Here is a 13349-nt window from a genome sequence, read left to right as displayed (position 1 = left end):
ATTTGGGGGAGATAAAAGAGGTGAGGATGTTAAATTAAAATGGCCGTCACCCCCCCTACCTGACCCTGTTCTATTGGATTGGCCAAAAATTTCATTCAGGTTTTTCTGTAACACCTCATGAAAAAAGACACATTAACTTTTTGGCCAACCCAATATCTGAAATCAGGTCATCCCAATGTGGGCCAGGACATCCTTCTCCGATATCAAACGTTTCCCTTGTGTGTAAGTCAGGGAAAGATCCAAAGTCCTATGACCGCTGTGCTTCAGCAACTGGATGGGGCTCGAGGGTGAATATGAAAACATGGTGCCTTCCAGGAGCTTGTAGTTTAGCTTCTTAGTTCAGCCACTTATGATTCTTGGGTAAATTAGTTTAAATCCGTGGTTCAAACTGGAATGACACTTACGAGGCATTTGGGGGGGGGATTGATGCTACATAATCTATAATGTACAGGACAGTCCTGCTCAACAAACCATCCTGAGTCCTATGTGACTCTCCAGGACCCAATCAGATTTTTGTGTAGGTAAGAAACCTGCTTACTTATCTCAACCTTGGTAAACACCATTTGAATATAAAATTTTTTTTGCATCATTTTAATAAATTCTAAAATTTCTGGGAATGCACTATGTCAAACCAGGGAGATTATATTTCTCTTCCAAACATTATCTGGAGAAATTTAACCTTTTGGAAAAAAGAAATAGCAATAAATAAAGTTTTAAACTTTTGCAAGGGAATCTAAGATTCACAATTTTTAGACAAAACTGTAAATGTATGGGTGAATGTTATTGGTTTATATTTTTCTTAAATCTTTGATTCTGGATGTTGTTTTCACAAAATCTGATTAACAATAAGTCAGTTTGTGGCCTAATGTATAAATTGATCGTGTTCTGAAAAGAGCACTGATTTCTAAGTGCTTTGCTTCCTGAGCAAGTTAGAGAATTACTCTGGCAATTAAGAGACTCCAACGTGTTTTCAGTACACTGGTGTTTAGAAAGTTCTCTTTGATGGCACGAAGAACTGACATCAACTCATTCAATAAATATTAACTCTGCACTGGTTGTGTGTAGGCACTAAGTCAGTGCTTACCCTGGGAAGAGTTTCTGGAATCTCTCATCTGTTTCCCTTACCCCTCTTTCCACACATGCAGGCAAGTGGCTTGGAGTATTTGACAAAATTTCACAGGTTCCACTAGTGTTGTTTTGTGACCTTGAGAAGTTGCTTAAATTCTCCGAGTCTCTGCTTTATGAACTCTTCAAGTGTTAGTCGCTCAGTTGTGTCCGATTCTTTGCGACCCCAAGGACTATAGCCCCCCAGGATGCTCCGTCAATAGAATTTCCCAGGCAAGAGTACTGGAATGGGTAGCCATTCCCTTCTCCAGCGGGATCTTCCCAAACCAGGGATTGAACCCGGGTCTCCTGCATTGCAGACAGATTCTTTATGTGTGAGTCACAAATGAGTATAACAATACCCCACTTCCAAAAGTTATAAAGAACTTAGTATCTAGCAGGGAATTAACAAATATTAGTTCTGGGTCCCTTTCCAGCTCTCTTCAAAACCTAACCTCATTTCGCTAATAATTAGTGATACTGAGAATCTTTTCATGTATAGCGCAGGAAGCTCAGCTTGGTGCTCTGTGATGACCTAGATGGGTGGGGTTGGGATTGGGAGGGAGGTCCCAAAAGGAGGTGATAAATGTATACCTATAGCTGGTACTGGCTTCCCTGGTTGCTCAGACTGTAAAGAATCTGCCTGCAATGCAGGAGACTCGGGTTTGATCCCTGGATTGGGAAGACCCCACTGGAGAAGGGAATGGCTACCCATTCCAGTATTTTTGCCCAGAGAATTCCATAGACAGAGGAGACTGGCAAGCTACAGTCCATGGTGTCCGAAAGAGGCAGACACGACTGAGCGACTAACACACATAGCTCATCCACTTCGTTGTACAGCAGAAAATAGCACAACTTTGAAAAGCAACTATACACCAATTAAAAAGAAAAAAGACTGACCTCAGGACACATCTGCCAATAGCCATGTGTGAACATGAGTTAGTATGTTCCCTCTAGAACTATTTGTATTTTAGCTTCAAAAGTTCTGTTGGTGGGTTGAAAGACTGACTTCTGCTAAAGGAATTTCAAGCAAGTGAAGCTAGTAGGTCAACCTGCTAGGAGTCAAGGATCACACAAACTATTAAATATAAATACAAAGCTAACATGGTCATGGTCAAAGCAGGCTGAGATCACTAGCTCTTTACAAAGAGACGTCGGGGCCCAAAGGAGGATTGTCGTAGGAAACTTCCCTTTCTGTTTTAAAAAATCTGAGCATTGCCGTGTAGACAAGTCTAGATTCACTTAATCTGCTGGGGAGTTTTTGTTTGTTAGTGTTGCTTAAAAAAAGAACCAGAATTTACTGTCTCATAATTATGAAGCTAGTAGACTAAAATCAAGGTCTCGGCAGGGTTCTGCTCCCTCTGAGACCCTGCATAGAACTCTGCCTAGTTCCTGGGTGTTGCTGGCAGTCCTTGACATTTCTTGGCTTGGAGCCATATAAATCTACCATCTACTTCTGTCAGCCCATGGCTGTCTTCACATACTGCCTCTAAGAATCTGCTGGGGAGATGTTTTATTTATTTTGGCCATACTGCTCAGCATGCAGGATGCGATGTCTTAGTTCCAGCTCAGGGATTGAACCCTCACCCCTTGCAGTGCAAGTTCAGAGTCTTAACCGTTTGATCTCCAGGGAAGTCCCTGGGGAGATGTTTTAAATGCAGATTCCCGAGCCCCACCTAAAGTGAAGTCGCTCAGTCGTGTCTGACTCTTTGTGACCCCATGGACAGTAGCCAGCCAGGCTCCTCTGTCCATGGGATTCTCAAGGCAAGCACACTGGAGTGGGTTGCCATTTCCTTCTCCAGGGGATCTTCCCAACCCAGGGATCGAACCCCGGTCTCCCGCATTGCAGGCAGATGCTTTATCCTCTGAGCCACCGGGGAAGCCCCACCTAAGACTTTCTCAATCAGAATCTCCAAAGATCAGGCCAAGAACCTGAATTTTACCAAGATCACCCAGTTGATCCTCACGGAGATGGATCTTGGACCACCCTTTCCCAAGTTATGGTAGAAAGGACAGCTGGCGCTGAAAACACAGGTTTAAATTTCGCAGGTCCTCTTAATCATGGATTTTTTTTAAATATAGAAACTACAGTACTACAGGATCTGCAGTTGGTTGAATCCACTGATGCAAAACCACAGATACTGACAACCGACTGTAAGTCATGCTCAGATATTTTCCAACCCCCTGTGTTGTTCAAGGGTCAACTGTGTACAATTTGGTGTTAGACGAATATGGCTCTAAATCTGAAGTCCATCATTAACCAGTTAGGTGACTTTGAACAAGTGTCTTCCTCTCTCTTAAGTCTTAGTCACCTCACCTATAAAATGAAGACGCTATAACTTCAGAGGTTCAATGAAATATCCTGTGTTGTCCACACCCTAGAATGCATGATGTTTTCCTGCTTCTGGTCCCAAAGCTGCCTTCTCATATATTTATGGAGGAACACGTGCAGGGCATGAAGATGGTCACTATGGAGTCTTCTCATTTGGAATGATTAAAGACAAGTGATAACTTTGGAAATAGAGTGAAAAGGTAAGTGATATCCTCTTCTAGCATGTTTTACCCAGAATGAGTTTTTTTCCCTCTTTGTTAAGGAATTATACCCATACCCCGCCTGAAAGTGCCAAGCTGTATTTGATTAGTTCTGGGCAGAAGCATGTTAGGGCATCTGAAAACCACAACTGGAGACATCTATTCTGATGGGTCTAATGCTCTGGGTATTTCCTTTCAACCAAACTTGGGGGTGGGGGGTGGGGAAAGTACTTTGATATAATGTACATATGGAAATATTTTACAACATTCTTAAAAAGTTAGATATTTTATTCGGTATATATAAAGCATACTTTTCTCTTAACTGTGTGCAAACATGGATAAATCAATGTCTTCCAGAGTCCCTTGTCATTTCCAAGCTAGAATTGTTTTGTTTTGTTTAAATCAGTTTCAGCGCCTAAAAGGACCGAACTGACAGCCCCAGAGACGAGCCTCTTTTCTCCAGGCTTTTGGCAGACAGCAGGAGCAGCTGCTGCTCAAATGTCCCCCAAATAGCTCACCTCTGGAAAGATGGTTTCTGGAGGTGAGAAAGCGCTTTGATTTCGCCTCCACTCTGAACTGTGTGGGCGGGGGTGGCCGTGTGCTGAACCACTCACTCAGGCCTTTGGTTTTCAGACCTCTGGCCACCTTTCACATGTGCAGCTAAATAGTGATCTGCATTCTGGCTTGCATGCTTTTGAAAAGATTAAAGTCTCTTGCTTTAAATGCCGTTCCTAATCGTGGGGTAAAACATTCCTTGGAAAATAATCTTCATCACAAGAATTTACTAATAGTGATTACTTTCAGGGAAAAGGGGTGGGGACAGGAAGGAGATGATAAGCAGGAGATGGCATTTGATTTTCATGTTTTTAATCCTTTGTACTCTGAATTTCATAACTCTGAACAGGTGATCTTATTTGGAAAAAAAAACCAAACAAGCAGGAATCATCTGTAAGAAGGTGCTGGAGGCCACTGTTGCTATTTATTCTTTAAAAATGTCTACATTGAAAATGAATTCTATTAAGTTTACTTTTCAAACCTTAACTAGAAATTTTCCCTTTTTTAAGATTTAATAACTAAAACTTGCCAGACAAATACACATTTCTGTTCTCGCTTTTTATAAGTCTGTATGATTTGCAAAGTAACTACATATAAAAGTAAATATCCTGGGTTTGCTATTTAATTCATCTGAAAATACTGCTTTCACAAGATTTTCCTTTCATCATGAAAAGAGTAAACCATTCGCATTTTAGAGATAGGCTTGACTGTGTGAGAAGCAGCCTTTTCCATTTGTGTAATATTTCATTGCACTTATTTGATCACGGCATTGAGCCAACTTTCTTTTAAATAAGTTTGCCTTTTCATTATGCCAGTGAATAGTTTTATAAATCTCAAAGTATCGAAAATACATCTGGGTGAAGTTAAAACTATAAAGGACTGTGATTTTTATAAAAGAGAACTTCTGCCCTGCTGTGGCCACAGAAAGGAATTACATGTGGGCAGCTGTCAGAAAAATGGTTCTTGAGTTGAATTGCAATAGCTTTGCAGGAAAGCTTAAAAAATGTACAGATTTACAGTTATTTTCCCTTAATAAATTTAGAGTAAAATGAGTTTATGTATATATATATATATATATATGTATATATATATATAACATATTACAAATAATTGAAGAGTAGTACTACCATCACTGAGGGAGTAAAAGTTGCTCAGTCAAGTCTGACTCTTTTCGACCCCCTGAACTGTAGCCCGCTAGGCTCCTCTGTCCATGGAATTCTCCAGGCAAGAATACCGGAGTGGGTAGCCATTCTCTTCTCCAGGGGATCTTCCTAAATCAGGGATGGAACTTGGGTCTCCCGCATTGCAGGCAGATTCTTTACTGTCTGAACCACCAGGCAAGCCCATATATATCTAATTAATTCTATATATTAATTAATCAATTCTTAAAAGTCTGATCCCTATGTTAGACAGTAATCCACTCTTCACACTGGCTGTCTCAAAGTCTTTACCTCTCTCCTCAACCCAGCACTCACTCCAGGTTGTCTAATAATATCTGAAAGTATGGAAACCACTAGCTGTGAGCTTCTGGCGCTCCCTCGCCCTCTTTGGCACCTTTAAACTTTAATGTACGTAACAGTGTGGGCTTTGTAATCAGGTAACTGGGCCACTTTCAAACTATGTGAAGTTTAGTATGTTTTCAATCTTTATAAACCTCAGTTTCCTCACCTGGAAAAATGGGATCAATAATGCCTATTGGATTGTTTAAATACGACAGCTTAACAGGACGCTAAGTGATGACTGACTTCCTTATGCCACTAACCTTCTTGCTGCTGTCTTTCTTTAGACGGTTCAAATCTTCCCCAAGGTAAGCTTCACCCCTGGCGGGCTCCCTCCACACGCTCTCACCACGCCCCTAATATTGTTCTGTTACTTAACCGCCTCTCCTTCAGTCCCTGCCTGTCCACAATGTTCTTTCCCCCATCTTACACAAATGTACCCAAGTTCCCACCGTCTTTGAAAACCCTTCTCTGCTACCACCGCCTCTTCCTTTCACAACCAGCTGTATCGGGAGGCACAGACTCTATGTTAATTCACTACTATTATTTTTTTAAATTCCCACTCACTTCTTTCCTCTGCAGTCTGGCTTCTCCTGCCACCATAGTACTGAAATTAACAAATTAATCCACCAAACCTTGATCATGATACCATATTCCAGGACTGTGCCTAGCCATGGAGTCAGATAATAGTGTGCACTCAACAAAACACTCACTGGTCCAAAGTTACCAATGCCCAGTGGTCAAACCCAGTGGCTTCTGTTCGGTTTCACTCTGTGTGATTTGCTGGAGACTGGCCCTCCTGAGCTTTCTCTGCGCCTTCTCTCCCCGGGCCCTTTGATCTTGCTGTATCTACTTTGTAGTAACCTCCTAATCATGTGGATGATTCCCTAGGCATCATCTTTGGCTCTCTTCCCTCTGGCTCTGTTAACTTGACTCTGTGAACTTCCTATAATTATCCACATTCAGTGGATGAGTCGGGGCACTTTTCTGGGAAGAGAACTCATAGCTTATATCAGCAAGGAAATTTGAGATCCCTCCAAACAAAAGCCCTGCCCGCTCCCTTTCATATTTCACAGTTCATCCACTGCTATGGCTCCCACCATTACCCAGTCACTGCTGACTCCTGGATCTCTAAACCTAGCCTCTTTCCCAACCTTACTAAGGTCCAGTCCTGCAGAGTCCTTCTAGAACAGCAGTTCTCACCAGCAGATGGCAGGACCTCAGCCTCCTGCTCCCTGCATCTCTCTCTGAGGGGCCGCTGTGTGGGCTGGGGGTGATGGGCAGGGAGTGCGCCTATAATCAAAGTCCCTGGGGGAAGCGCTCCGACGTGGCTCTTGTATCCATGTAAGCACTACCTGACACCTGCCATTTCCCCAGCCTCCTTCTCCTGCTCCAGGAAAACCTCCCTGTTTGGTCCAGCCCTTGGACAAAGCTGCAGAGTTGCCTGGGCCATTATTACACAGTTCATTTTTACCAAGCCTCATATCTATTTGTTGATCAAATTCAACTGATTTTACCTGTGAAAGATGCTTTTAATCTGTCCATCACCACCAAGCTCCCTGCTCTTTCCACTCCCCAGTCTATCACACACTCATCATCTCCCACCTAGAGCCCCCATGAAGGTCCTGAAAGGTCTCTGTGCCTCACGTCTTTCTGCTGTTTCATCTATCTTTCAAACACACAACTGACTATTTCAATTAGAAAACTAATCCTTCAATTTTTTCCCCTTTTTTAATTAATTTAATTAATTCATTTTTACGTGAAGGATGATTGCTTTAGAGTTTCTATCAGACATCAACATGAATCAGCCACAGCTTCAGTGGTTTTCTAACTGCCTACATAATAAAATCTAAACGCGTCCTGAGAACCCCTCTACAGTCCAGCCCCATCCTTCCCTTGTGAGTAGTATCCCCAACCATTCTTCTTTCACTTTCTGTCATACACAACCACTCATCCTCCTTTGTACTCTTCCATCTTTCTTCCTTGTCTCAGGCTGGTCCTTGTTCCTGAAAAGCTTTTTCCTGACCCTTAAGGAATCCAGCTCCTCCTTCGATGTTCAACTCAAATGTGAACTCCTTGGTAAGCCTGCCTTTTCCTCCCTGAGATAATGACTCCCTCCAGGATTCTCAAAACAAACCTCCACTAAACATGACCTTCTCAGACAGCACTGCCATTAACTGGGTATGTGTTTCTCCTTTGATTATAATGCCAGTTTCTTGGGGGCAGGAATCAGGCACCCCTCATTGCACTGAATAGTGCTGTCTCTGCTACATGCTCCACAGACGCCCGAAGAATGAATAATGGTGAACATTATTATGACCAGCGCTATTGTGTGCCCTCACTGGTTCCCACCTCTCCTAAGAAGTAGGCAGATGCTTTCAGAGTATACTCACAATGTCCACAAAATAGGTATTAAACTATGGAAAGAAGGTATGAGATAGAAAAGAAAGGAGATAGTAAAGAATAAAAACGAACCAAATTTTGCTTCTGACCCAACTTATTTCTCTAGTTAGCAGTGAGGCTGGAGTCTTAATGGGCACTTTTGAGATGTGTTCAGTTTCTTAGAAAGAGCACCCTGCCTGCAAAGTTGAGAGAAATGGAGCAGGAGACAATGTAGGTCTGGACTATTAAATGCTGGGGAAGATGGAGAGGAGAGGACAAACTAAAGAAACATTAATTAAGCATAATTGTTACGATGATGCACTGAAGGATCAAAAGAGATAGAAAAGCCAAGGGTTTGCTTGTTTGTTGATTCATTCAACTAATATTTAATGAGTCCTACTATGGGCTTCCCTGGTGGCTCAGATGGTAATCTGCCTGTGATATGGGAGAACCGTGTTCAATCCTTGGGTTGGAAAGATCCCCTGCAGAAGGGAGTGCAACATATTCCAGTATTTTTGCCTAGAGAATTCCAAGGACAGAGCAGCTTGGCTGGCTACAGTCTGTGGGGTTGCAGAGTTGGACATGACTGAATGACTAACACACACACACACTCACACACACACAGAGAGTATGTGCCAGCACTGTGAGAGATTCAAGTGCTAAAAAACACTTTGACCCTGTTTAATGGAAACACTGAAGTGTTCCTTGGTGGAAATATTCCTCCCTTGGGACTAAACCTTCTAGACCAGCAAAGCCTAAAGTTCTAGGGAATAGGAAGCAAAAACTTTACTAGTACATGACTAGAAGTAACAGTGAGTGGAGTCGTTCCCACCTTCAACACTTGACTCCTGGGCTGGTAAATCCTGGCTGTAAGAGAGGAGGCATCAGACACTGTCCACTAATTTACAGCACGTGCTGCCTCTCAGAAGACATTGTCCTAGCCCTAGAAGGTGTTGACATTAATCTGGAAGCATAAGTGAGTTTTCAAAAGGCCATCCCACCATTCACACAGCTGCTTCAAGGCGATGGTACACTTGATTAGGCCGTGAATTCCATAACAAGAGCCAGTCACCACAATCCATATGCTGTCAAACAGGCTTCTTTGCTAGAAGCAGTGTGGGCTACCATGATACTGATTAAGGCATTCCTCAAGTCCACACAATAGTGATTTTGGTAGCAGCACTGCGGGCAAGGAAAGATAAGTTGTATCCAGTGTAAACATCTATTTCAGTAAGAACTAAGTGCTACTGGAAGTGTTCCTGTGTAATTAACCTGCTACCAAGTGGGTGGCTCATCCTCCTGGAGAACCATGCCAGACTGTGGGCTCATTGCTGATTTCTGCTGTTGGCAGTCGGGGCGCTCAGCAGTGGCTCTAGCCGGATCAGCCTTGATGAGTGAAAGTCCATGCGTAACTTCCATCTGTGCTGCCATGGCCCTTTGTGGACCCGCTGGACAAGGACAGGAGTGACTGGGGAAAGATGACTAATGTCCACAGGAAGGGTCATCTCATCCACCTAAAATCCTTTCCCTACATAGATGGCTATTTGGTGGAAGTTCACATGGGGTACAAATATTTTCATACTTCATGCCAATATAGAGAGGTTTATCCATATGTCTCTCTTCCAGACCTCCTCAACACCTTTCCAGTTGTATTCATTTTAGTTCCCTTTAGACATCCACTTACCAAATGATTAGCCACTACCAATGAGTCAAAATTCCCCAAGCCAGGCTTCAACAGTACATGAACCATGAACTTCCAGATGTTCAAGCTGGATTTAGAAAAGGCAGAGGAACCAGAGATCAAATTGCCAATATCCTCTGGATCATTGAAAAAGCAAGAGAGTTCCAGAAAAACATCTATTTCTGCTTTATTGACTACGCCAAAGCCTTCGACTGTGTAATCACAATAAACTGTGGAAAATTCTGAAGGAGATGGGCATACCAGACCACCTGACCTGCCTCCTGAGAAACCTGTATGCAGGTCAGGAAGCAACAGTTAGAACTGGACATGGAACAACAGACTGGTTCCAAATAGGAAAAGGATTTCATCAAGGCTGTATATTGTCACCCTGCTTATTTAACTTATATGCAGAGTACATGATGCGAAATGCTGGACTGGATGAAGTGCAAGCTAAATCAAGATTGCCGAGAGAAATATCAAGAACCTCAGATATGCAGGTGACACCACCCTTATGGCAGAAAGTGAAGAACTAAAAAGCCTCTTGATGAAAGTGAAATAGGAGAGTGAAAAAGTTGACTTAAAACTCAACATTCAGAAAACTAAGATCATGGCATCCAGTCCCATCACTTCATGGCAAATAGATGGGGAAACAGTGGAATCAGTGAGAGACTTTATTTTTTTTGGGCTCCAAAATCACTGCAGATGGTTACTGCAGCCATGAAATTAAAAGATGCTTGCTCCTTGGAAGAAAAGTTATGATTAACCTAGACAGCATATTAAAAAGCAGAGACATTACTTGGCTGACAAAGGTCCATATACTCAAAGCTATGGCTTTTCCAGTAGTCATATATGGATGTGAGAGTTGGACCATAAAGAAAGCTGAGCATCAGGGAATTGATGCTTTTGAACTGTGGTGTTGGAGAAGACTCTCGAGAGTCCCTTGGACTGCAAGGAGATCAAACCAGTCCATCCTAAAGGAAATCAGTCCTGAATATTCATTGGAAGGACTGATGCTGAAGCTGAAGCTCCACCACTTTGGCCACCTGATGAGAAGAACTGACTCTTTAGAATAGACCCTGATGCTGGGAAAGATTCAAGGCAGGAAGAGAAGGGGATGACAGAGGATGAGATGGCTGGATGGCATCACAAACTCGCTGGCCATGAGTTTGAGCAAGCTCCGGGAGTTGGTGATGGGTAGGGAAGCCTGGCATGCTGCAGTCCATAGGTTTGCAAAGAGTCAGACACGACTGAGTGACTGAATGGAACTAAGGTCAGAATATGCCAAATTGGAGATGGCTGGTTCAGGTTTCATGGGGACTTGTTGCCCTTGATTAATAGTTTAGCCTCCACTATGACCCAGTGGTGAGCCAGAAGCTATTTGTCAAAGGAAATTATTTACCTGCTAAGGATGACATAGACTTGCTCTAAAACTCTATGGCTCATGCTGTGAATCACCTCAAGGGGCTTGTCAAACAAATTCATAGAGCATCCCTACCTGTCACAGACATCATAAATCCAATATCATAAATGATATTGGATCTGCTGAGTCATAAGGCTCAAGTGACAGAGCAGTTTAGCAAACTGGCAGGCTGGACCTGTGGCATAGTCTTTGCTTGTTCTCGGTCTTACTCAAAACAAGCAGCTATTGGACTACTCACTAAATAGATTGGAATAGCATGACTAAATGAGGTATATGTTGCCTCCAAAATCCTAAGTGGTTCCCTAAGCATTGTGCAACTTGGTGGAAGAAGAAGTCAGATGCAGTAACTATAGGTATAGTTTGCAAAGACTTTGGAAGGAATATCTCACATATTACACACTGCGTGCACGCGTGCTCAGCTGTGTCCAACTCTTTGTGACCCCATGGACTGTAGCCTGTCAAGCTCCTCTGTTTGTGGGATTTTCCGGGCAAGAATACTGGAGGGGGTTGCTATTTCCTTCTCCAGAGTATCTGCCCGATGCAGAGATTGAACCCAGATCTCCTGTGTCTCCTGCATCGCAGATGGATTCTTTACTGCTGAGCCACTGGGGAAGCCCACCAGAAGCTTAGGGCGGCAAAAAAAAAAAAAGAAAAAAAGAAAAAAAAAATAAATGAGCAAGGATGGGGACTCTTTGACCCTGAGTATGTTTATTTCAACTGTGCATTCCAAAACTAATCCCAGGATCCTCACTACCTCTGGAAGGAGAACTAAAATGAGAGCACTGATGAAGAGAAGGGGCTTCCCCGGTGGCTCAGCGGTAAATGCAATGCCGGAGACACAGGTCAGGAAGATCCCCTGGAGAAGGAAATGGCAACCCACACCAATATTCTTGCAGAAAATATCCCATGGACGGAGAAGTCTGGCAAGCTGTAGTCCATGGGGTCACAAAGAGTCAGACACAACTGAAGCAACTTAGCAGGAGCACGATGAAGCAAAATATTTCCATATGTATTTCTGTTGTTACAATGGGCATGTACCTATGTTTTACTTACTAATTTTCAAAATTGAAAAGAATGACAGCAATAGTGATAAAATCTACAATTGCGTGTTGCGTTGGAAAGAGTCTGTATAGATCATGATACATAATAGTGATTCACACAGTGCCTGGCATAGAGTTATCACTCAATAAGCACTGAGCTGGGGAAACAAACATTCTCATGCTTATACAAAATCCAGAAGGGAAGAGCATAGTTCAAGAGACTGTCATCTAAACTGTAAAATATCTTTAGAAATAAACCTAGGATAAAATTGTATATTATTCTCTGATTTTTAAAAAGTTACTAATTTCCTATCTAGTCTATATTGAAATAAACTGAAGTTAGTAGTATTAATAGCCTTGATAGCTCTGGTTTGTTTAGAAGTTAGTTAAAAACTTATTTGTCGGCTCTTCCTCTGGTGGTTCAGGTGTTAAGACTCTGTGCTTCCACTGCTGGGGCGTGGGTTCGATCCCTGGCTGGAATACTAAGCTTCTTCTGCATGCTGAGCAGCCAAAAAAGCTCCCCCAAAACAAAAAACTTATTTGTAGGGTTTACCTTCTCTTTTGACTGGCTGAGCCATTCCTGATTTCAAGGCTTTTTATTAAAATTTTTTACAGTAAGTATGAACATCTTAGTAGATACGTTTTATGCTCGTTTCCTCCTTTGAGTATGGATTTGATCATGCACAGCAAGAATTAAGTCATTTTTGCTTTTACATGTAGCTTAAAATGATAGGCTCTGTTATACAAAATGTGGTTTTTTTAACCCATCAACTCTGATTTTATTGAAAAACAGCTGGTGGCTGGGCAGGCAGAGGGACATTGCCCCTGCCCGGCTCGCAGTTCAGAGTAATACATGATGTTTCAAGTATTTGTTTCTTTCAACATTTGTCCTACTTCATTAACATACAATAATCACCCACTGAATTCGATTCTGTTTACTTAAGGGCATGCCCTAATGCCCATGCTTATATTCATTATTTGTTTGGTTTTCAGTCTCAAAGTTTATGTTGTATTAAAAAAAAACATTTTCTATAGGAAGATTATTGGTTAGGACACAGATGGTAATAGGTGTGCATATTTGACTCATGAAAGATTTCTTTTTTTTACCTGGCTTGTAGAACATTACAAACTCAAGT

The sequence above is a fragment of the Muntiacus reevesi genome, chromosome 16 (genome assembly GCF_963930625.1).
Source record: "Muntiacus reevesi chromosome 16, mMunRee1.1, whole genome shotgun sequence".
Classification (NCBI taxonomy): Eukaryota; Metazoa; Chordata; class Mammalia; order Artiodactyla; family Cervidae; genus Muntiacus; species Muntiacus reevesi.
This window is presented reverse-complemented; position numbering follows the sequence as displayed.